This window comes from Drosophila yakuba, chromosome 2L, assembly GCF_016746365.2.
Source record: "Drosophila yakuba strain Tai18E2 chromosome 2L, Prin_Dyak_Tai18E2_2.1, whole genome shotgun sequence".
Classification (NCBI taxonomy): domain Eukaryota; kingdom Metazoa; phylum Arthropoda; class Insecta; order Diptera; family Drosophilidae; genus Drosophila; species Drosophila yakuba.
In genome coordinates, this window is record NC_052527.2 from 29112119 (window position 1) to 29136621 (window position 24503).

The 24503-nt window shown below is 39.4% G+C and overlaps 1 protein-coding gene and 1 long non-coding RNA gene across 3 annotated transcripts in view; both read left to right on the forward strand.

The window, feature by feature from the left end:
• LOC120320432 (dipeptidyl aminopeptidase-like protein 6) overlaps positions 1-24503 on the forward strand; it is a 410598-nt gene that overhangs the window by 357757 nt on the left and 28338 nt on the right. The gene's annotated exons all lie outside the window — the stretch shown is intronic.
• On the forward strand, positions 20608-24134 carry LOC120320744. Of its 2 annotated transcripts, XR_005560284.2 has the most exons (3): positions 20608-22518; positions 22584-22665; positions 22727-24134. It is a non-coding gene; the product is annotated as an uncharacterized LOC120320744 (long non-coding RNA). The 2 variants fall into 2 exon arrangements; XR_005560283.2 differs by having other exon boundaries at positions 22584-24134.

A 24503-nucleotide genomic window follows, 5' to 3' on the forward strand; every position in this document is an offset into this window, starting at 1 on the left:
AAAGGGAATTTAGAGAAGGCATCGAAGTCCTTAAGCTACGATGAGAAACATCCGATTATCCTTCCATATCCCAGTAACCTCATACGGCTCATGGCTCAATTTACTCACAAGATTTCGTTGCATGGCGGGAGCCAGCTCACGACACGGCTCATGCGATCCATGTTTTGGGTACCGAAGTTAAAAAACTTGTTGAAAGCCATAACAAACTCCTGTCGGGTTTGCACAATTCACTCCAATCGCAACTCATTGGAGTTCTCCCCAAAGAGCGATCCACCTTCTCACGCCCGTTTACACACACTGGTGTTGACATTGCCGTGCCCTTTGAGATATAACTATACTGCCAGAGTGTGTTTGATCACCACGACCTTTTTTATAAGGCAACTTCCTTCTACAAATACACCTTTAAGGAGCTTTCAACCCTCCTGTGTAAAATAGAAGCCTCCCTGAACTCCAGACCACTTTCTCCTTCATCCGGGGATCCGACTGATCTGTTGGCCCTTACTCCAGGCCTTTTTCTAATTGGGCCTCTCCTCGCAGCACCCAATGAGTGGTGCCTGGGAAGAGGGATCAGCGCTCATCCTGTCGCTGACGACTTTGTCCGGGTAGTCGACCTCCTCACAAGCAGAGGAACAGTCAGGAGACCAGTAGCGGAACTGATACTTTTTCCGACCCAGCTGTGATTCTGGATCTTTCCTCCTTCTACGTGCTTGTCATGTTTGCGTCTCTACAGTGTTCCGTAAAATAATTCTCAAAACTCTCTATATCCCCTACAAGCAGTTCACAAAAATGACTCCACGACCACGCAACAACAACAACTCCCATCCTGAATTCGCGAGAGTCTTCCAGTGCCGCATCTGCCGAGGATGCACAGGATTCCGGCGTTCGGCCTAACGGCAGCGCGCGTCGGCCAAGAGTAGCCGTGCTCGGCGGTTATACGCTCTCCGGTGACGGAAGCCACCAAGTTCAAGGTGATCCTCAAAACGGAAACCCAGATCCAACTCCGTACCCCGTCGAGGGGGAGTCTTTCTAGAATCACGTGAGCTGGTGGGTCCGAAAGCGTTTGCCACACTGATTCTTAGAATTTTGTTACACATTTTTCACCGGAAGCGGAGTTCTTACCTTAAATACACAGATACTTATAATATTTATTCTCGTTGTTGGAGCTGAAACGCTTACCAAGATTCCACAACCAGAATACGACGAGCTAACGCTGGCAACCTGGTGCCTGAATATCGGATGCCTCTTCCTCGGTCCAAGTTCTTTTTCAAGATCAGGGCACTAATATGGCGACGTATCAACGGAAAATGAGAAATTGCACTGGCGGCAATGCAGTTCCAACGTTAGGGCCGTCTGATATCGGCGCGATTGGAGCGAATTTAGTATAGCTTCGACATCTATGAGGACGGTCACGAGATCCTCGTACGTGGTTCGGGCTTCATTGAAGTTTTTCAGTAGTTTACTGATTTAGTCACCGTCTCCTAAAGACACGAAAATTGGATGGTCTATGAGGAATACAACAGAATGAGAGTCCTTTGCATGCGCTGTAGGACACCAGTGCCCCGATAGATTTAGGTTTAAGAAGTTCGGTCCTGAACTCGTTAATTTTGCTGCTAGCTCAAACTGCGTTGTCGCAGTAGACGTGTGATAAACCTTCGAATTCAGGAGAGGAAAGCATTGGTTTCAAGCCCGGAAACTGCTAGATTCGAAGCGCTTTCGAGTAAACGAAAATTAAAGGCCATCTTTTATAGTGTCACCTACCTTGAAAATATAGGTAGGTCCGATAGGGCCCACAAAATTCGACGCCAGTTATCGAGAATGGGAGTTCACAAGCGAATACTTTAGACATTACGATTCCCATTGCTATAACCCAATACGCGATTTCAAGCGTAGCAATGGGGCTTGATGTGCACTTGTTGTGTGTGTGCTACATCTTTGGTAATTGTTTATGGTGTTAGTTTTGTTTTTGCTTCGATAACAACGATTTTACCTGTAAAAAGGGCATCATCTTCATCTATCTCCTTGATTCTAATTTGCAGCTGTGATAATTGCCAAGAAACTATTCCAAAATTTGAAAATGGCAGTCGAGCGATTACGGTGTTTCTCTCCGGTTAGATTCTACAAGTGCGGCTACTAATGCGAAATACTAATGTTCTTCTGCTGGGAAAATCATACCAAGTGCAGCTAGGGGTTCTTTACTATCAAATTCTCGGATCCAATATTCAGAAAACAACTTCTAAACTGCGGAAAAGTGTGGGTGCATAGCTACATTTGGAATATAGATAAATCAAACAGTCTATGTGTATACTTACAGCTCGCGATATGACCGTTCTGGTGGTTTGTAACGGCGCTCTTCATTCTTATGTCGTAAGTTATTGCATGACACGTGTTTCAAATCACTGATCAGATGAGCCAAGACAATTCTTGGCGCTAAGGTGGCCCAGATCGATGATATGAGACTTGCTACTCCAGTTTGGTGATGATCCACATTTGGCACAAATATTATTAGGCACACATACTCACAAGTCTGTACAGTGGTGCACCAGTCTTGCCATGTGTAGACATTTTTTTCATTTTTGTATTTGTATTTTGTCTTGTAAAGTTCTATCGATTTTCCAAAATGATTTTCTCTCTTGATTTCAATTGTAATATTGATTTTTAATGCCATTGGATGCCAAATATGTTAATTTAAAAAAAAAAAAATTCTTACCGAGCTTAAGGAACTTGATTTGAACGAAATTGAAAGTAATCTGAGTCAGAAATATATAGGATGTTCTCATAACTCTTTAAAAGCGCACCTCGCAAATGCACTTTCTCTTAACCTTTTCTGACAGCATTTGGACGGCATTTTGGCAAGTTGACAAAAAGGAATAAGCATTTAAAGAAATTTAATTCCAACGTGGGAATCATTGCCACAATTTCTGAAGATGAGACACAGGACTCTGGAGACTACGGATACCTGGTGGGAAGTAATTTTACATCTAATATGCGTAGGTCAGCCTTTCTCGCAAAACCTCTTACAAATCTTAACTCCGAACTGGGAAAATCGATTTTAAGAATTATTATGACTCACTCTGACTCATGAATTACCTTAAGAATGGTCATCAATCGAGACAGTGTAACTCCGGCAAAAGCCGTGCATGTAGATCTAAGCAACAGACTCTACCTCAGCTGGGCAACTAAGCCTCATCTTTGCCACACGAAAAATCACAGCTTACTGAAATGATGCTGGTACTGCCGCGGTCACACGTGATTGGTGGTGAGAAGAAAGCTGTGGGCTTAGGGAAGCGTCACCGTTCCCAGACTAGGGTGAAAAAGTGCTGAGCTCTAAAGGCGGACACCTCGCTAGAAGCAACCTCCTGTCCCTTCCTCTGTCCCGACCGGTCCCGCCAAACACCTGTTCAGTTCCTACCGACGCTCCGCGCAATCGTCCGGCTTACGCCGCAGTCCCTGTAGCAAGACGCCCAGGTAAAGACGAACGTTCCACCCTACCCTTTCTCTCTAGCTGGTGCGCACAGACCTGGGCGGTTACGCCAAGCCCACGTCTGCTCTGACATGTGGCGCCGGTACCACGCCTGCTCGGACACACCAGGCAAACACCTGCTACACGTACGTAGTCTCCGACACAGTTGACCGGGTCTTCACCACAATTCCTGCACCTACTTGGGGTCCTTGTTCGGTTTGGTCCCGCCTGTTGAATGCATCCGGATCCGGACTAACCATGCTTCGTCGTATTGGACCTCAGCTACCTGTGTCTCAATTCGGAGACTCTCCTTGCCCCAAACGTCTCGTCGTAGCGATTTTGTTTCTTGCTGACTATCACGGCTGTAGCTCCCCTCTAAACATCTTGGATCAAGATTTTTCTATGTATCATTAAATCCGATAACATTCCAAAGGGGTCAAATACGGACATGACAAGGATTTGTAGTTGGCGCTCAGAGGGGCACTTCTCTTCTTTTTCAATTTCTTTGTCGACACGGTTCAATTTGAAATCGAACCAAAATTTTCAGACTTACTATCCCAATACATAGCCAAAATTATGTCTGTGGAATCGCAACTCATGTGAACGGTTTGTTCAATCGCGCTGTTTTCCTTTGTATCATTTAAAATGTATTGAATTTGCTTGGAATTAGATACAAAGCCTCTGAGCTCAAATTTTCCCATCCTGTGTACTCTCTTGACTTCCTGACTGATCTCCAATGCTTCTTTTTTGGACTTAAAACTAACAACGTAGTCATCTACATAACTCTTTATCTGAATGGCATCGATAACTTCTTCCTTGAAACATTCAGCATTTTGAGTGTTGATTTTCTTTACGTATTGTGCACAACAGGAAGAGCATGCTGCTCCAAATACAAGGACATCTTATATGTTTCAACCTGAGCATTACGATTGCCATGTATCCAAAGGAATCTTAAAGAATCCTGATCTTATTTTTGAACTTGTACCTGTGTTCAGACGACCACGAATATATTTAAAGACTTACAATTTTGGGCTCCGTTCATATCTTGTGTAAATGAATCGAGAGTGTTAAATTTATATTTAGGATTTTGTTATCTAAGGCGATATGGGTGCAGTGGTCAAAAACATGTAATCTGAGTGCACACCACATGAGTCAGCCATTGGCGCAGCGTGGGACCTCGATAAGGCGGGGACTATTTACTTAGGTCTCTTCGTAGGCCATTTACTTTAAGATGCGATTCTCATGTCACCTTCTTAAAGTGAAGATATTTCTAAATAAAATCCGTTTCTTACAAAAACTGAATCAGGAAAGTCTTCTTATTTTGACTCTCTTTTATTTTGGTCAATCTGCAGTTTCCCCCCACCCGAGGTAAGGGACTCAGAAAAAAGGCCAGCTTCTTAAAGCAACGCAAATCTACACTTGCAGCTAAAGGAAGCAAAATAATAATAATAAGTAAAAGGATAGCACAAGCACACATACACACGATCTCCTTTATTGTTTTTACTCATACAAGCAAGACAATTCTATTTTTAGATTTTAACGCTCTCGATTTTAGGCGAGCGAAAAGAGAGCAATTTTGGTCGTCACCAAAAAAAGCGGCTTCATAGTGCAAAACCAATGTATGACCGTTACGCATCTTGTTATTATAGTGTCTTTGGTTTGGCTTTATGGGATCTCCTTAACACATTGTGTTAGGGATAATGGATGAGGATAATAGATTACAAATGGAAGAAAATAAGAGGAATCTTGTAAGCAATCAGCACAGTCTTAGTGAGTTGAGTAAAAAACAAACGTCAATTGTCGAATCTACAGCTAATATTCTGAAAAGCACGACAGATGACATTAATACCATCTTTAGAGGCATGAATAAAAGATTGAAAATATGAATGCTCTTCTAAAAGAATCATATTATGTTTACAAGGAATCAACCAATCATGATTGCCAAGCAAGTAAGCAATATAATAGATGATTGTGAAAATATACAGTCCGAAATCATAAGCTTATTAATTGACATCAATCATGGGCGGGTTAATGCTAATATGTTACATCATAGCCGGTTAAATATTGAGATTTCTAAGATTAAAGATTTATTATCCGAAATTTTAGTTTTCCAGGGAAAAGGACAGGCACTGAATTAAAAGAAATGTTTAGCTGACCCAAAAGAACTTTGGCCTCGGCAGCAGTCTGTTGAAGAACCTGTGTTAATAAGTACATTATTAAACAAGAGAGAACGCTATAGTCGAGTTCCCCGACTATCTGATAATACAAAAATAAAAACAATATCAAAAATTTTTTCAAAAGTGTGGGCGTGGCAGTTTTAGGCGGTTTGTGGGCGTTAAAGTGGGCGTGGCAACATAATTCGACAAACTTGCGCTGCGTCTATGTCTCCGGAGTCTGTATGCTTAATCTAAACTTTCTAGCTTTTGTAGTTCCTGAGATCTCAGCGTTCATACGGACGGACAGACAAACGGACGAACAGACGGATACGGCCAGACCGACTGGCCAGAGAAAATGCTATAGTCGAGTTCCCCGACTACCTGATACCCGTTACTCAGTTAGTGGAAGTGCGAAGGAAAGTCTTCAACACTGACAGTTTTTGGCGGTTTGTGGGCGTTAGAGTGGACGTGGCAAAAAGTTTTTTGGCAAATCGATAGAAATTTACAAGACTAATACAAAAATGAAAAAATATCAAATTATTTTTCAAAAGTGTGGGCATAGCAGCATTTAGCGGTTTGTGGGCGTTAGGGGCGTGGCAAAAAGTTTTTTTAAACAAATTGATAGAAATTTACAAGACCAATACAAAAACAAGAGAGAACGCTATAGTCGAGTTCCCCGACTATCTGATACCCGTTACTCAGCTAGTGGAAGGGAGAAGGAGAGTCTTAAACACAGTTTTTGGCGGTTTGTAGGCGTTATAGTGGGAGTGGCAGAAAGTTTTTTGCCAAATCGATAGAAATTTACAAGACTAATACAAAAATGAAAAAATATCAAAACATTTTTCAAAAGTGTGGGAGTAGCAGCTTTGGGCGGTTTGTGGGCGTAAGAGTGGGCGTGGCAAAAAGTTTTTTGGAAAATCGATAGAAATTTACAAGACCAATACAAAAATGAAAAAATATCAAAACATTTTTCAAAAGTGTGGGCGTGGCAGTTTTGGGCGGTTTGTGGGCGTTAGAGTGGGCGTGACAAAAAGTTTTTTGCCAAATCGATAGAAATTTACAGGACTAATACAAAAATGAAAAAATATTAAAACATTTTTCAAAAGTGTGGGCGTTGCAGCTTTGGGCGGTTTGTGGGCGTGGCAAAAAGTTTTTTGGCAAATTGATAGAAATTTACAAGACCAATACAAAAACAAGAGAGAAGCTATAGTCGAGTTCCCCGATTATCTGATACCCGTTACTCAGCTAGTGGAAGGGAGAAGGAGAGTCTTAAACACAGTTTTTGGCGGTTTGTAGGCGTTATAGTGGGAGTGGCAGAAAGTTTTTTGCCAAATCGATAGAAATTTACAAGACTAATACAAAAATGAAAAAATATCAAAACATTTTTCAAAAGTGTGGGAGTAGCAGCTTTGGGCGGTTTGTGGGCGTAAGAGTGGGCGTGGCAAAAAGTTTTTTGGAAAATCGATAGAAATTTACAAGACCAATACAAAAATGAAAAAATATCAAAACATTTTTCAAAAGTGTGGGCGTGGCAGTTTTGGGCGGTTTGTGGGCGTTAGAGTGGGCGTGGCAACATAATTCGACAAACTTGCGCTGCGTCTATGTCTCCGGAGTCTGTATGCTTAATCTAAACTTTCTAGCTTTTGTAGTTCCTGAGATCTCAGAGTTCATACGGACGGACAGACAAACGGACGAACAGACGGACATGGCCAGATCGACTCGTCTACTGATCCTGATCAAGAATATATATACTTTATATGGTCGGAAACGCTTCCTTCTGCCTGTTACATACTTTTCAACGAATCTAGTATACCCTTTTACTCTACGAGTAACGGGTATAATGAAAAAAGGGGACTCAGAAAAAAGGCCAGCTTCTTAAAGCAACGCAAATCTACACTTGCAGCTAAAGGAAGCAAAATAATAATAATAAGTAAAAGGATAGCACAAGCACACATACACACGATCTCCTTTATTGTTTTTACTCATACAAGCAAGACAATTCTATTTTTAGATTTTAACGCTCTCGATTTTAGGCGAGCGAAAAGAGAGCAATTTTGGTCGTCACCAAAAAAAGCGGCTTCATAGTGCAAAACCAATGTATGACCGTTACGCATCTTGTTATTATAGTGTCTTTGGTTTGGCTTTATGGGATCTCCTTAACACATTGTGTTAGGGATAATGGATGAGGATAATAGATTACAAATGGAAGAAAATAAGAGGAATCTTGTAAGCAATCAGCACAGTCTTAGTGAGTTGAGTAAAAAACAAACGTCAATTGTCGAATCTACAGCTAATATTCTGAAAAGCACGACAGATGACATTAATACCATCTTTAGAGGCATGAATAAAAGATTGAAAATATGAATGCTCTTCTAAAAGAATCATATTATGTTTACAAGGAATCAACCAATCATGATTGCCAAGCAAGTAAGCAATATAATAGATGATTGTGAAAATATACAGTCCGAAATCATAAGCTTATTAATTGACATCAATCATGGGCGGGTTAATGCTAATATGTTACATCATAGCCGGTTAAATATTGAGATTTCTAAGATTAAAGATTTATTATCCGAAATTTTAGTTTTCCAGGGAAAAGGACAGGCACTGAATTAAAAGAAATGTTTAGCTGACCCAAAAGAACTTTGGCCTCGGCAGCAGTCTGTTGAAGAACCTGTGTTAATAAGTACATTATTAAACAAGAGAGAACGCTATAGTCGAGTTCCCCGACTATCTGATAATACAAAAATAAAAACAATATCAAAAATTTTTTCAAAAGTGTGGGCGTGGCAGTTTTAGGCGGTTTGTGGGCGTTAAAGTGGGCGTGGCAACATAATTCGACAAACTTGCGCTGCGTCTATGTCTCCGGAGTCTGTATGCTTAATCTAAACTTTCTAGCTTTTGTAGTTCCTGAGATCTCAGCGTTCATACGGACGGACAGACAAACGGACGAACAGACGGACACGGCCAGACCGACTGGCCAGAGAAAATTCTATAGTCGAGTTCCCCGACTACCTGATACCCGTTACTCAGTTAGTGGAAGTGCGAAGGAAAGTCTTCAACACTGACAGTTTTTGGCGGTTTGTGGGCGTTAGAGTGGACGTGGCAAAAAGTTTTTTGGCAAATCGATAGAAATTTACAAGACTAATACAAAAATGAAAAAATATCAAATTATTTTTCAAAAGTGTGGGCATAGCAGCATTTAGCGGTTTGTGGGCGTTAGGGGCGTGGCAAAAAGTTTTTTTAAACAAATTGATAGAAATTTACAAGACCAATACAAAAACAAGAGAGAACGCTATAGTCGAGTTCCCCGACTATCTGATACCCGTTACTCAGCTAGTGGAAGGGAGAAGGAGAGTCTTAAACACAGTTTTTGGCGGTTTGTAGGCGTTATAGTGGGAGTGGCAGAAAGTTTTTTGCCAAATCGATAGAAATTTACAAGACTAATACAAAAATGAAAAAATATCAAAACATTTTTCAAAAGTGTGGGAGTAGCAGCTTTGGGCGGTTTGTGGGCGTAAGAGTGGGCGTGGCAAAAAGTTTTTTGGAAAATCGATAGAAATTTACAAGACCAATACAAAAATGAAAAAATATCAAAACATTTTTCAAAAGTGTGGGCGTGGCAGTTTTGGGCGGTTTGTGGGCGTTAGAGTGGGCGTGACAAAAAGTTTTTAGCCAAATCGATAGAAATTTACAGGACTAATACAAAAATGAAAAAATATTAAAACATTTTTCAAAAGTGTGGGCGTTGCAGCTTTGGGCGGTTTGTGGGCGTGGCAAAAAGTTTTTTGGCAAATTGATAGAAATTTACAAGACCAATACAAAAACAAGAGAGAAGCTATAGTCGAGTTCCCCGATTATCTGATACCCGTTACTCAGCTAGTGGAAGGGAGAAGGAGAGTCTTAAACACAGTTTTTGGCGGTTTGTAGGCGTTATAGTGGGAGTGGCAGAAAGTTTTTTGCCAAATCGATAGAAATTTACAAGACTAATACAAAAATGAAAAAATATCAAAACATTTTTCAAAAGTGTGGGAGTAGCAGCTTTGGGCGGTTTGTGGGCGTAAGAGTGGGCGTGGCAAAAAGTTTTTTGGAAAATCGATAGAAATTTACAAGACCAATACAAAAATGAAAAAATATCAAAACATTTTTCAAAAGTGTGGGCGTGGCAGTTTTGGGCGGTTTGTGGGCGTTAGAGTGGGCGTGGCAACATAATTCGACAAACTTGCGCTGCGTCTATGTCTCCGGAGTCTGTATGCTTAATCTAAACTTTCTAGCTTTTGTAGTTCCTGAGATCTCAGCGTTCATACGGACGGACAGACAAACGGACGAACAGACGGACATGGCCAGATCGACTCGTGTGGTCAGTTACTCTACGAGTAACGGGTATAATGAAAAAACATCAAAACATTTTTTAAAAGTGTCGGCGTGGCAGTTTTGGACGTTAGAGTGGGCGTGGCAACATGAATCGACAAACTTGCGCTGCGTCTATGTCTTTGGGGTCTGTATGCTTAATCTCAACTTTCTAGCTTTTGTAGTTCCTGAGATCTCGACGTTCATACGGACGTACAGACAGACGGACATGGCCAGATCGACTCGGCTATTGATCCTGATTAAGAATATATATACTTTATATGGTAGGAAACTCTTCCTTCTGCCTGTTACATACTTTTCAACGAATCTAGTATATCCATTTACTCTACGAGTAACGGTTATAAAAAATGAAAAAGTATTAAAACATTTTTCAAAAGTGTGAGCGGTCCAGCTTTGGGCGGTTTGTGGGCGTTAGAGTAGGAGTTAGTCCTGAGGTGTATACCTTACTAACAGCTAGAGGACTTTTTGTTGATACAAATCAATGCAAAAATAACATTGTTTGGTAGGCATGCTTCAGTACTTTATAGGATCGTTCCAGTACCGATTAAAATTGTCGAGCGCTTGATTATGGTTCATCTCGAGTCCCAATATTTACTCTATAATAATGAAAGAGATGCTTATCATTTAATGACAGAATCCACACTTAATAAATGCCAAAGGTGGCAATCAAAAAAAAAAAGGGTGAAGAGGGTTGGCCTTTGAGAAGTGCCAACGATAATAGTTGTGAGATAACGCCTCTTGAACCGACTAGGGTATCAAATTGTAGGTACAAATCAATTATTGAGGATAAATCGTACTGGGTTGAATTAGATAAACGAAGCAGTTGGCTGTTCAATGCGGAAGTTCGAAGTTAGAGATAGTCGATTTGCCTGAACAAGGAATTTTAACAATTAGATCAGATTGAACTGCACTGACATATATACAGGTGAGATTAACGAAATACCTAAAATTGTTTGGAGGAGTACCTCCAATGGTAAACCACACAATAAAAATTAATAACCTGTTAAACAAAATACAAGATTTAAAAACACATTAGCTAAAATTACATGAGTTAGATTTTCATCACGTTACTGGCCATACATCTTTGATACTGGCAATTATTGTTATAATTATATAATTAATTATACAAGACATGCAAGACAAAAAAAAGATTCAAAGACAACTGCAAACCCTAGCATTACCTAGCAATATACTAAATGCTTAAAATAAACACAAAATTAAATACAAATTGTTAAATTAAGAACAATTAATTCAAATAATACAAAACCACAAAATTGTATCGAAAATTATATCGAATGAAATAAATACAGTCCATTGTTTTTATAATGCAACTAAGAATGTTCGGACGAACACGAATATATTGAAAGAATTACAATTTTGGGCTCCATATCTACTGAAAATGAATCGAGAGTTTTAAATTTTTATTTAGGATTTTGTTATCTAAGACGATATGTGTGCAGTGCTCAAAAACATGTTATCTAAGTGCACACCACATGAGTCAGCCATTGGAGATTCCTTAGTGGGAGACCGCAGATAAGGTTCTCGCCGCTTTAGATATGCGGATGTGACGAGCGTGGGACCTCGATATTGCGGGGACTATTCACTAAGGCCTCTGCGTCGGCCATTTACTTTAAGATGCGATTCTCATGTCACCTTCTTAAAGCGAAGATATTTCTAAATGAAATCCGTTTCTTACAAAAACTTAATGAGGACTCAGAAAAAAGGCCAGCTTCTTAAAGCAACGCAAAACTACACTTGCAGCTAAAGGAAGCAAAATAATTGACTCTTATTCCCCTCTATGGTAAGGAACAGAGTATAAATAAAAAAGTAAAAGGATAGAAGAAGAGTCCTTATTGATTAAAACAAAAATTGTCCAACTACAAAAATGGTTGGTTAATATAAATTTTGTGGTCGAGAAATCGACAAAAAAAATTATAAACAAAGTGTTTATAGTGGGCGTATTTCAAGGCCATAATCATCGAAAAAAAGTATTGTGAAATGTGAATCCCAAAAATAATTCCAGCAAATATAAAACCACCTCAAAGTGAAATAACTCTATGTAAGTGACCATATCAAAAAAAAAAAAAACAAACGTCCCAAAATCAAAATACCTACAGTGCGCCACCGAAATTTAAGGGCGCCACATAAATTTTACCACCTCAAGTGCGCCTCCTAACTCAAGCCACCTCCAGTGCAAGTGCAAAAAATAAAGTGCCCGCAAGGCAAAAACAGTTATGAAAAACTAAAAAAGTAAAAATCATCTTAAACATCGACGTCAACGGAGCCTAGTTAGAGAAGGAAGAAACGCACCGCAAAACGCAGCAGCAACCACAGCAGCAGCAACAACATATGTCACTTTATATATATAACTATAGAAAAATATACACATATTCATACATACATTGTCGGTGTTCGGATGGCCAGGCCGATTAGGTCTGCTAATTATGAAAAGAGATTAGAGGCCGATTGGGTCTGCTAATGATAAGAAGAGTTTAGAGGCCTATTAGGTCTGCTAGTTACACACACGGGCCGGTGAACCGAGCCGGAGAATGAGACGTAATACGCAAAGGCTACTATGGTTAGTTAGTTAGCACGTCGTTGCCAGCCTCCTATGGCTCTGTAGACTCCATACCGCTGATCTTGCTCTGTTCCTGCTAGTTCCTCCTGGAGGTCTCGTCGCCGATCTCCGGCCGACCTGAATGCCTTCCAGAGGCCTGGGATGCGCCTTATATAGCGGTTTTGGGCGGAGGGTAGTGTGCCCGCATATCCCAACTGATTTTAGGCTACATTAGTGTGGTCGATCTATTCCGGGCCAGTGTGACCCTTCGCGCACGATCTTGGCGCGCGCATGCGTTGTGTTTGGATCGCAACTCATGTGAACGGTTTGTTCAACCGCGCTGTTTTCTTTTGTACCATTTAATATTTCTTGAATTTGCTTGGAATTATATACAAAGCCTATGAGCTCAAATTTTTCCATCCTGTGTACTCTCTTGACTTCCTGACTGATCTCCAATGCTTCTTTTTTGGACTTAAAACTAACAACGTAGTCATCTACATAACGCTTTATCTGAATGGCATCGATAACTTCTTCCTTGAAACATTCAGCATTTTGTGTGTTGATTTTCTTTACGTATTGTGCACAACAGGCAGAGCATGCTGCTCCAAATACAAGGACATCTTATATGTTTCAACCTGAGCATTACGATTGCCATGTATCCAAAGGAATCTTAAAGAATCCTGATCTTATTTTTGAACTTGTACCTGTGTTCAGACGACCACGAATATATTTAAAGACTTACAATTTTGGGCTCCGTTCATATCTTGTGTAAATGAATCGAGAGTGTTAAATTTATATTTAGGATTTTGTTATCTAAGGCGATATGGGTGCAGTGGTCAAAAACATGTAATCTGAGTGCACACCACATGAGTCAGCCATTGGCGCAGCGTGGGACCTCGATAAGGCGGGGACTATTTACTTGGGTCTCTTCGTAGGCCATTTACTTTAAGATGCGATTCTCATGTCACCTACTTAAACCGAAGATATTTCTAAATAAAATCAGTTTCTTACAAAAACTGAATGAGGAAAGTCTTATTATTTTGACTCTCTTTCAACCTGCAAAATAATGTCCTTTATATCAGCACATATGGCAAAATTTCCCTTGCCGGAATTTAAATCCTACTGTAACAGGATTAATTTAAGAGCCCTTCCTTTGCGCCCCCTTTTAGACTCTTTTGCAACCTCATAAGGTTCTCCAATTGTGAATACCTACATGCATTTGATGATTCCCAAAACATTGTTGAGAACACAGGCCATGTTTCTGGATTGCCATCAAATTCTAGGAAATCAATCAATTTTCGTGGGTTTGTATTTTGAGAGTGCTGATTATCGTACATATTTCCATTAAAGTTACCATTCAAATTATCACCGCCAATATTATCATGCCTGTACATACCGATACTTCAAAAGGGTTGATTTCCAGATCCTTCTTCAGCAGATCCGAAACCATGTCTTCCTTCAGTAGCGCCAAGACAATCTCCGCCTCTTGTAGCGCTCTTGGATGTGACACCAGCAACGCCATTACCATATGCGCTAGTAGCGCTGTTACCATGTGCGTTTTCTGTAGCGCCAGGGTTAACTCCACCCACAGCGCCTCTTCTCGTTGCGTTTCCAATAGCACCAGGGTAGCATGTGTCTCCACTGCCACCAGGGTAACCTAAGCCTCTAGTCGGGCAAAGAGTATGAGTGCCCCCAATGGCATTGAGTCCAGGTCCAGATGTGCCTCCAATGGCACCAGGCCTCCAGTAATGCGAAGATCTTGAGTGCCCCCAATGGCACCAGGGATGTGTCTGCCTTCAATGGCACCAGGTTTGTAGGCGCCAGAGGTCGCGCCGAGTCCATGCGTGCCTCCAATGGCATCAGGGATGTATGTACCTCCAATAGCATCGAGTCTAGATGTGCCTCCAATAGCACCAGGGTGATCTGCGCCTCCAGTCGCGCCGAGATCTTGAGTGTCCCCAATGACACCGAGTCCATGTCTCCCATCAATGGCAGCAGGGATGTGCTTGCCTCCAGTGGCACAAGGTTTGTGAGCGCCAAAGGTCGCGCCAATGGCAACAGGGTTATAGGTGCCTCCACTAGCACAAGGGTGATCTGTGCCTCCATATGCGCCAAGATCTTGAGCGATCCCAATGACACCGAGTCGATGCCTGCCATCAGTGGCAGCACGGTTGTTTGCACCCGCAATAGCGCTCTATTCTTGTACAGTAATCACCCTGTTATCTTGGTTGTGCATGTTTGGTTGCAAATAATGTACATTCTTACGCCGTACTTCTTCTTCTAATGTTTCACATGGAGAACTTATTTTACTTTGACACATGTTCACCAATCGCTCCTCCAATTTGGCAATTTGGTTTGCCTGTTCAACTTTCATTCTTTTCATCATTTCCATTAGGTCCCGGTAAATGTCGCTTTGCGGATCATTTTGCTTTACGCTCATTATTGTACTTTCTTTGTCGGACTCCATGTCGTCCTCCGAAGCTGACCCACCATTGGATTCACACGTAGACTCACCATTTGGTCTTGTTGTCGAATTGGCAGCCATGACTCTGGAGTCAAACATGAACTTTTCCTTGCTCCGCAGTTCCATCTGTCTGCATGAAAATCAACGCTTTTGTTTCAATGCTTTTCCTCGAGCAGATCGGTAATCTTTTCACTGTCTGTGTATATGTGAATTTTACCACTTTTCGTAATTGTTCTTCGACGGCCAAAATCACATTTAATAAAGATGTGGCCACTCCGTGTGGCAAATGGAAAACAACACCAAATAGAATCGTCTCAATATCAGTCGCATGGCGTGGTGAATCGCGAATATAATGTTTATTTCAATCTAAAAAAGTTATAAATCATACCATCAATCTAAAACACTCCGTTATCTATGTATATACACGCAATATTTAAATCTTTTCAATTGTTTGCGTAAATAGTCGCCTTACACAAATTTTCTTTTGCAAAGTTATTTAAGCATTAATTCCTGACAACATTTTTTGTGTGGTATACACGGTTCGTTATGCTCAGAAAATAAAGAGATATCTTCATTCCTAAACAAATGAACTCCCACGACAGCTGGCTATAAACTTCTGATCTTTACTTAACCACTAAACGGTATTTTTCTAGATTTGGTTCTGGAAGTTTTGGTTTGGAGAGGGTTCTATTCTAATAGCGTGGGAACGGTTCAACTAGTTGGTGTCCGAAACTCTCTGTGATACTATACGCTGAGCTTAATGAAATACCGAGCTTAGACGCAGAATGAGAGCTTGCTATTATACTAGCTATTTTGCCAGCAATACTCTGGGCAAATGTGGAAGCAAATACTGTGACTTCGTCCTTTAATTGAACTGTCTGACTTTGCAAATTATATGGGCTAGCATTTGCTACGTGGAATTCTGATATCTTTTTTTTTCGCCTGTTGTCGTACTATTTGCAATATGTCGGCAATATATAAAATGTAAGCAACTCATAATCCTCCCCGTTTGCTACCATTTTTTTCCCAAACTGTGCAAATACGGAGAAAATCCTGTATTGATATATGCTTTAATCGCAGCAAGAGCTATTGACCTATTACTCATTCACTTCCGTTAGCTTGTGGTGAGTAAATAGCTGTGCAAACATGTTTAACTCCAAACTTTGGTAGAAACGCTTAGTACATACTGATTCCAGGGGGCCAAAGGTGTAAAAGACATCCTTCTCGAGAAATTCACAAATCCTTTGCTGTAGACAATGAAACTTCGTACACTATAATCAAAATACCTATATTTCCTTCCTTGGATCGTGAATATGGACCAAGAAGATCCAAATAGAGCTTAAATAAGCTTAAATAAAATGAAATAAACCATCTGAAGTTGTGGGTCTACCCATGAGTGGTCTAAGAACTTTGTTAGGGCTATCAAAGTCTTTTGACCCTAAGTCAATAATAGGTCCTTCGTTAGCTATTTCAGGTACTACTTCAGAAACTGCTACGCGAAAGAGCATCGGCGACAACATTCTCTGTTCTTCGTAAATGAAAATCCTTGTAAGGAAATGGACCACCTGGCTAAATGTCAGAATTAGTCTTTTTGTTTTATTAGACATTAAAGCGAAGCATGATCTCTTAAAACGCCAAAATTTTTGTCCTTTGATGTAAGCTTAAGCTTGCATCGCAAAGCAGTATAAACGACTTTTTGAAATTCGGTGTCATCAAAACTGGAGATGCGATCAGCTTGGACTTAAGCTCTGCCTCTTGAGAATTTTGCTTTTCCTAAGCAGGTCGGTTAGTGGAACAGCAATTGTAGCAAATTTGTCTACAAAACTTCTGTACCATTTGGCGAGTGCGAGAAATCTACGCATTTGCTTGACAGTGGTAGGTGCAAGAAATTATTTGATCGCACTTATTTTTTTCTCTGGATCGACTTACAGCTCCCAATTACCAATGACAAAAACCTACGCACTTAACTTCAGTCATACAGAATGTTCGGCTTGGCAATGTTAATTGTCAGGTTTGCCTCTCTAAGATTTATTATAAATACCCTATATGTGATCGTCTAAACAAAGGAATTCTCTAGTACGTAACCTCGCTGGGATAAATAAATCCATTAGTCTACACTAAGTTTGAGTGCATTACAAAGCCAAAGGACACTACCTTGTATTTATACAAGGGCCTGATCTGTATTGTAGATACGGTTAACTGTCTGGAGTTTTTCTCTAGTGGTATTAGCCAGAATGCGTGTTTCATATCGAGGCATGTGGTTAAGTGAGCGGGACTCACGGGAATCGACTCAATATGCCGTCTATGAGAGGCAATGGAAAGGCGTCTTTTACAGTCAAATTCTTCTCTACCCGAGAATCCAGACCTGAGCGAATTTTAGGTCCTCTCTTCACCAAAGCACAGTTGCTGCTCCACGGGATTTTAAAATATTCTATGACCCCTAACGCTAACATGATCTTCAACTTGGAAAACATGAGGTAATCTTTTGCAGCGAGATTAGTCAATGCCGCTTGTAGACTGGTATCGCTGCTACATCAATACAATGTTCTATCACATGTGTTAGACCTAGACCGCTCTTTTCGTGTGATGGTAATAAAGCTATAACAGCGTCTAGTCTATCTTTCTGCTGTTCTGACATCGTGTGGACTTTTGGGAGCACAACAGCTTCGACTTCTAGCCCTATATCTAACTCCGCCATTGAGACTTTGTCATCCATGATCTCCCTGTTGATCTCCTAAATTGGATTCTAAGTTATCTGAATGGCAGGACGCAACGGGTCCTCTTTAAAAATTCTCATTCTTGTATTCTCCGAGTCACATCCGGTGTCCCACAAGGGAGCCACCTAGGTCCGCTCCTTTTTACCTTATTTATTAACGATCTTCCCTTAATAATAAAGCATTCGCGTGTACTTATGAACGCTGATGATGTAAAATGATGTCTCCAGTATAATGTTGATGATCTTGGTATTCTTCTGGACCCTAAACTTTAATTTTGTCTATTGTCAATAGGGCCAGGGGTGTGCTTGGTTTTATAAAACGTTGGTCAAAGGAATTTGATAATGAATAATTGAATCGGTTCAAAAGAACTTCTTAATTTTTGCCTTATTGACTAATGTTAATTAACTTACCCTCCTTAGCTAACCGTAGAACGATGCTTGGAACAGTCTTTATTTTTAACCTTAGTCGTGGGGAAAATGATAGTCCCGACTTGGTTAGTCGGCTAAACTTCACTGTTCCAAGCGGTTTTATTAGAAATTACGTACCGTTAATTATACCCGTTACTCCTAGAGTAAAAGGGTATATTAGATTCGTTGAAACGTATGTAACAGACAAAAAGAAGCGGTTCCGACCATATCAAGTATTTATATTCTTGATCAGGATCAATAGCCGAGTCGATCTGGCCATGTCCGTCTGTCCGTCCGTGTGTCCGTCCGTCTGTCCGTCCGTCTGTCCGTCCGTATGAACGTCGAGATCTCAGGAACTACAAAAGGGTTCTGTGAGTTTTCCGACGTATTTTGCGCCATTCTCACATTGCTATTATTATTATTACCCTGGTAGTAGTTTCCGCGGCCTCTTCCTTGGCTTTGGCCTCTTCTACCTCCACGGTTATTAAAGATATTATTGTTGTTGTTATTGCTGCCTCGGTTCTAATTGTTATGGTAGTTATTTCTTCAACGATTATAGCCTCGGCCTCCTCTATTATTATTATTTGCACCTCGTCGATAATAGAGTACAGTGTAACTCTAACCTATTATCTCTGTGCAACTGTTTACAAATTTGGAGATGGCATCATTCATGTTTGTGAATGTGCCTGCTTGCATGATAAGTTTTACCTTATCAATGGAGCATTTCTGTGTCATTGCTTTTACAGCTGTTGTAGTGCTTTATTTATTCGCTAAGGAATGGATGAGACCTTCACTGATATAGGCACCTTCAAGGGCCTTTGTCAGTTTCTCCACCTCTTGGGTGTATTGGTAAGCCGTTTTATTTCTCTGTTGTAGATTGAGAAGCTTGGCAGATATCACTTCTACCGATTCTCCTTTTACTGCACTTGACAATTGTGTAATGATTGCAGCAATTGTCTGCCTATAAGGTTTCTTACATGGCCCTTAAGTTTAGTTTTTATTAGGCTTATCGCAGTCGTTTCATGTGTGCTCTTTAAGCTGTCTAGTAGACCAAGAGCATCCAAAAAACTTTTTTCTGGTTTACCGTCAAACTCTGGTATCAGAGATGTGGCTAGCCTGATAAAGTCTGTCAATGTCTGTGCCATTTCAGAAATTGTTATTGTTTCAGATTTAAATTCAATTCGGTCGCTTCCTTCTAGTGTTTCAATGTCACTATCGGACTCAGCGCCTGCTGATTGTACAGATTCGTCTAGTTCTTTGAACTGGTCTGGGTTTAATTCAACCAATTGACTTAGACTTTCAGAATATGCCTTATTTTTCTGATATTATTTAATCTTGTATTTAGGGATTTTATAACCCTTAAACATTTGTTATGTTCAGATAAGAGTCTATTTGCATATTTATTTTAGTTTATATTCAATGAAACGTTTTTTTTAAGAAAAAAGTGAGATTTTCTATTTATGAGTTTTTCTTATTATTATTATATTATTTTCTTCTTCTAGAAAATCAAAAATAAAAATTTTTACGTTTAAGAATTAAGAATTGTTATATTTTGTCAATTTAAAGAAAATTTTGCAGACGTGGAAATATTAGTTGTTAATAAATGTGGTTGGCTCACATATTTGTTTACAATAATAAAAATAAAATTTTCCAACCGCATTGTTAGTAAAAAGCCTAACAGATATTAGTGTTTTTCAAGCAGCGGTTTCCCGCCTTGGCTTGGATTTAGAAATTAAAACTAAGGCAAATTGGGTCATTGGCATTTATTTATGCAGCCCGTTTGCGTTGTTTCCCACCTTGCGAAAGCTTGTTTTCAATGTCTTCAAGACGCTCTTTGTAGCGTTCCCGAGACGTCTCGTCTCTGGCCAACTGGGTAATTTCCTTGACCAGTCGGCGTTGTTGTAGTAGCTTTACCCTTTTTCCGTAGCGTTTGTGCTTTTTTGGTTCCTTCCTTTGGTCCTTTGGGCGTGGTCCATCTGCAGGGTTTTGCTGCAGAGCTTCTTCTAACGTTGGCAAGTCCCTCTTATCGAGGCCGCGCGTTTAAAAATTGTGCCTCCTCTGCCATCAATTGTTGCGTGTTGTTGTTATTATTTTTGCACAAATTTTATCGGCGATTTGGTTGGCAAGGTGGCAAGGCATTTTTTTGTCAGGCGGAGGCAAGACTACGTCTCATGTCCTGTCACGGTCGCCATATAATGTTCGAAAGGATTCCAAAGAAGGTTCGGTGTTGAAGAGTCAGAGCGTCTGCTCAGTTAGAGTTACTTTATTCGAATGTTTCTTGTGCGCTCAACTTGGGCTGAGCTGACCCGTACATATAGTACTTATTCTATATACATATAGTTCCATATACATATACATATGTATGCAGAAGGCATGCATATGTCATGTATGGCCTGACCACTTGAGCTGCTAAGTGAAGGCTCAGCATTCCCACGCTTCGCGATCGGCTTATGTATAAGCGTTAGATCGTATTACTTGAGCGCTGGAATACTTGTGTAATTGTTGGTGGTCTTTTGGGTACTTGAACGTTATGTTTATTATGACAAAGTGTGACAATGTTTTGAAGATAAGTTGTACCCATTAATTTAGTATATTTATTGGGTAGATATGCTACAATCCTTTTCTACGAGCAGTGGCTCTTATCGCTTCACGCGACTACCATACGGATTAAAAATAGCTCCAAATTCCTTTCAACGAATGATGACAATGGCATTTACAGCTCTGGAACCATCTCAAGCATTTCTGTACATGAATGACTTAATTGTCATAGGCTGTTCTGAAAAACACATGGCCAAGAATCTTATAAATGTTTTTGAACTATGCAGAAAAAACAACCTCAATAAGTGCTCATTTTTCATGAGTGAAGTCACTTCCCGTCACATAACAAGATTATGTAAAAAAGTATAAAGTTCGAATGGACAGCTGATTGCCAGCATGCCTTCGAACACCTTAAAAAAGAACTAATAAATCCAACATTGCTGAAATACCCCTTTACTTTACTTTAGCAAAGAGTTCTGTATCATAACTGATGCTAGGAAAGAGGCATGTGGAGCGGTATTGAAAGCGGTATTGACCCAGAACTATAATGGTATCCACTTGCCAGTAGCTTTACATCCCGTAGCTTCACTAAGGGTGAGAGCAACAAGTCAACAACAGAGCAAGAGTTGTCAGCAATACATTGGGCGATAAATCATTTCAAACCATATATATATGGTAGACACTTCACCGTCAAAACAGATCACAGACCATTAACATACTAGTTCTCGATGGTTAATCCAAGTTCAAAACTGACCAGAAATGAGGCTTGATTTAGAAGAATATGAACTTACTGTGGAATATCTTAAGGGAAAAGACTATTATGTAGCAGATGCGTAATCAAGAATAACCATCGACCAACAAAAAATATATCCAAACAAGTACTTAAAGTCACTACAAGAAATCAAAGTAGACAGAAATCCTGCACAGGAAAAGGAAATAAAAATGATAAAGTAGAATTGGCTAAGCAAACTACTCAAGAAGCTTCTAAGCCCAAAGTATACGCAGTCATTAATAATGACGAAATACGCAAAGTAGTAACATTGCATGTAAATAATATAATATGTTTTTTTAAACATGGAAGAAAATTTACTGCAAGATACAATGTTGAAGATTTGTATATTAATGGACCTCTCGACTTAGCTCAATTTTTCCAAAGGCTTGAAAAGCAGGCCGGTATGCATAATATCAATCAACTTAAAATGGCACCGTGGGAAAATATCTTTGATAACATTTCAATAGATAAATTTAAGAAAATGGTCAATGAAACATTAAAACTATTAAGAGTTGCGCTACTCAACTCGGTGACCTTAGTGAATACAAAGAAAGTAAAAGAAGCAATCCTGTCTAAACACCATGACGATACAATACAGTAGCAAAAGCAATATTTTTATACTAAAGTTCGGTCCAATGAAGACGTTCATTTCGGTCATGGGAACTGAATACATAAATTTAATAATCAAAGATTTATTGTAATGTCCCCATATATCAAGATTTTTTTTTTTAAATCCCCAAAATTTGCGCCTTAGTTAGTAGCGATAATAATTATCGGAACCTTATCTGGCAACGTCATCTAAATGGCAATTGACCAGCTGGTGAATATTGATTCGGAGAAGGGTTCTTCGGATCCCCAGTATCTAGCTTCGATCTTTTCTTACGACGATCGTCAAGCTGATAAGTTCAGTCCCAGCAGAGATAAGACCTAGCAAAAAGGCAAATCAAGAAAAAAGAACTGGAGAGTACAATCACATGTGCTCCCAACTTTAATCCAGCGTTTATTTCGGCATCAAGATTAAAAGGCAACAAAGAAAAGGCAATTAATAAATGCCCGTGGATTGCCGTGTCGGCAAGGTAAATATTTCAATGAAAATTTCAAAAAAAATTACCAAATTATAATAACAGTTGTGCACGTTTAGGTCACGCGTGTTATTTTTATCGTCGACTACACAGCGAGAAATCGCCAGGTCGATCGATTCCACTAAAGAAGAAAATCACTGGGTAAATATCCAAGTAATTCTGGGAAAAAATTGCCCGAAATGAATGAGTTATATTCCCGCAGTTACCCGAGGAAACGAAGCTGAATTTTAAACTCTTCCACGCCGACCCAAAAGTTCGGCTGGAGTCAGCTACCTCTGCTGGGAGACAATTTGTTCGGAGGTCGCAGGAAAAAATCTACAGAAAACCTACATAGAAATAAAAACCCTTACAAAACTAGTGTAAAACAAAAACAGATTAAAATACCTTCAGTGCCAAAAAACCCAAAAATTAATTGAAGTTAAACATATTACATTGTACATATTACATAAAACAAAAGCATTTGATAGTGATGTGAGTGTGTGCAGGTGATAAGTAAAATAAGAGAAAAAAAGAAATACAAGCTGGCCAACCCAATGTAAAATCGTACACTGAAAGAAAAACAAAGTTTCGTTGCCAATGCCAAAAATAAAATACTTCAAATCAAAAATAAAAATAATTCATCATGACAATATAAACAAAAAATGAAATGAAAAAAATGCATAAAAAAAATTGAAATAAATAATCCTATATTTTAATTATCACTTATGAAAAAAACTAAATAGTGCATCTATAGTTTGAAGTTTTCTTACTAATAACCCCCAACACCGCATCGACAAGAAGGCCTTCTTCGAGAACCAACAGTGGGTGAGTAAAAATAAAAAAATTAAATTTTATATATATAACCAAAACAAAACTAAAACTTCAAGTTACTAAATTGCAATTATGTAGTTCAGTGTAGAGCCTGGCTACCTGAGTTAAGGCTTATCAACCGCTCGCGCCGATTAATTTGTCTATTTTGTAGATTACTCTTTTGATTCTTATCCAAATTCTAACATGGTAATTTAAAGCACTATAATGTAACGTAAACATTAACGACTACACTGAAAGAAATTAATATTGACATGATTGGCACCTACATATTTTCTCCCTTTTAGCAATAGAAAGCTTTTTCTTTCAATGATGCGATTAAATAAATAAACTCCATAGAAAAAAAGAAAAACACTTAATAGTTGTTTAGGATTAATAAATACTTAACAATTACAACATAAAAAAAAAAAACCCACACCACTTCAATGTTCTTTTGTTGGTAACAAACCAGAAAAAGAAAAGCTTGGCACTATAAAAATAAAACAAAAAAATAAATCAATAAAAAAAATAAAAATGAATAGAGATTTTTGCGAAAAATAAATAAAGATAAATAATGTAAAATAAGGAGCAAAACTTAGAAAAATACGGAATCAGACTTAGGGAATTAAGAGTATGGAATTATAAGATTAAAACTAGTAAGGCTAATTAGTTAGAAATATGTACACTGCAAGAAATGCACTCAACAAGAAAGAAGAAATTGTTTATTGAAAATTAAAATTGTTGTAAAGATGAAACTCTAAGTTCTTATTCATGGCAGGGGAGCATAATTAGATGATGCATATTTAATTACATTTGGGGTCTTCTAAAAAAAGGTTACACTGAAGACTATGGTTGGGAGGGTAATGATAGTGGGAGTGGAAATTAACATCTAAAACCACCCCGCCAGGCTTACATCCAAATTCGTGCTTCCTTCTCTCACATTGTAGTTTAATTAAGTTTCGCTTGCTGTTCATTTTCTAAAAGATGAAACTGAGACAGTGGAGTTGTTTGTTTTTTTTTTCCGCTGTTCGTTCATATGAGGATTGTCTCATTGTTTAAATTCAGGAGGGACTCTATAATAAAACCTTTTGGTGTAGCAATCATTATCCACAGCAAAAAAACCCCCCCACATCTCCCGCTAGAGCTAGGAATCAATGGGTCCCGCTCAGCTGATGGTTAATGGTCGACAAGCC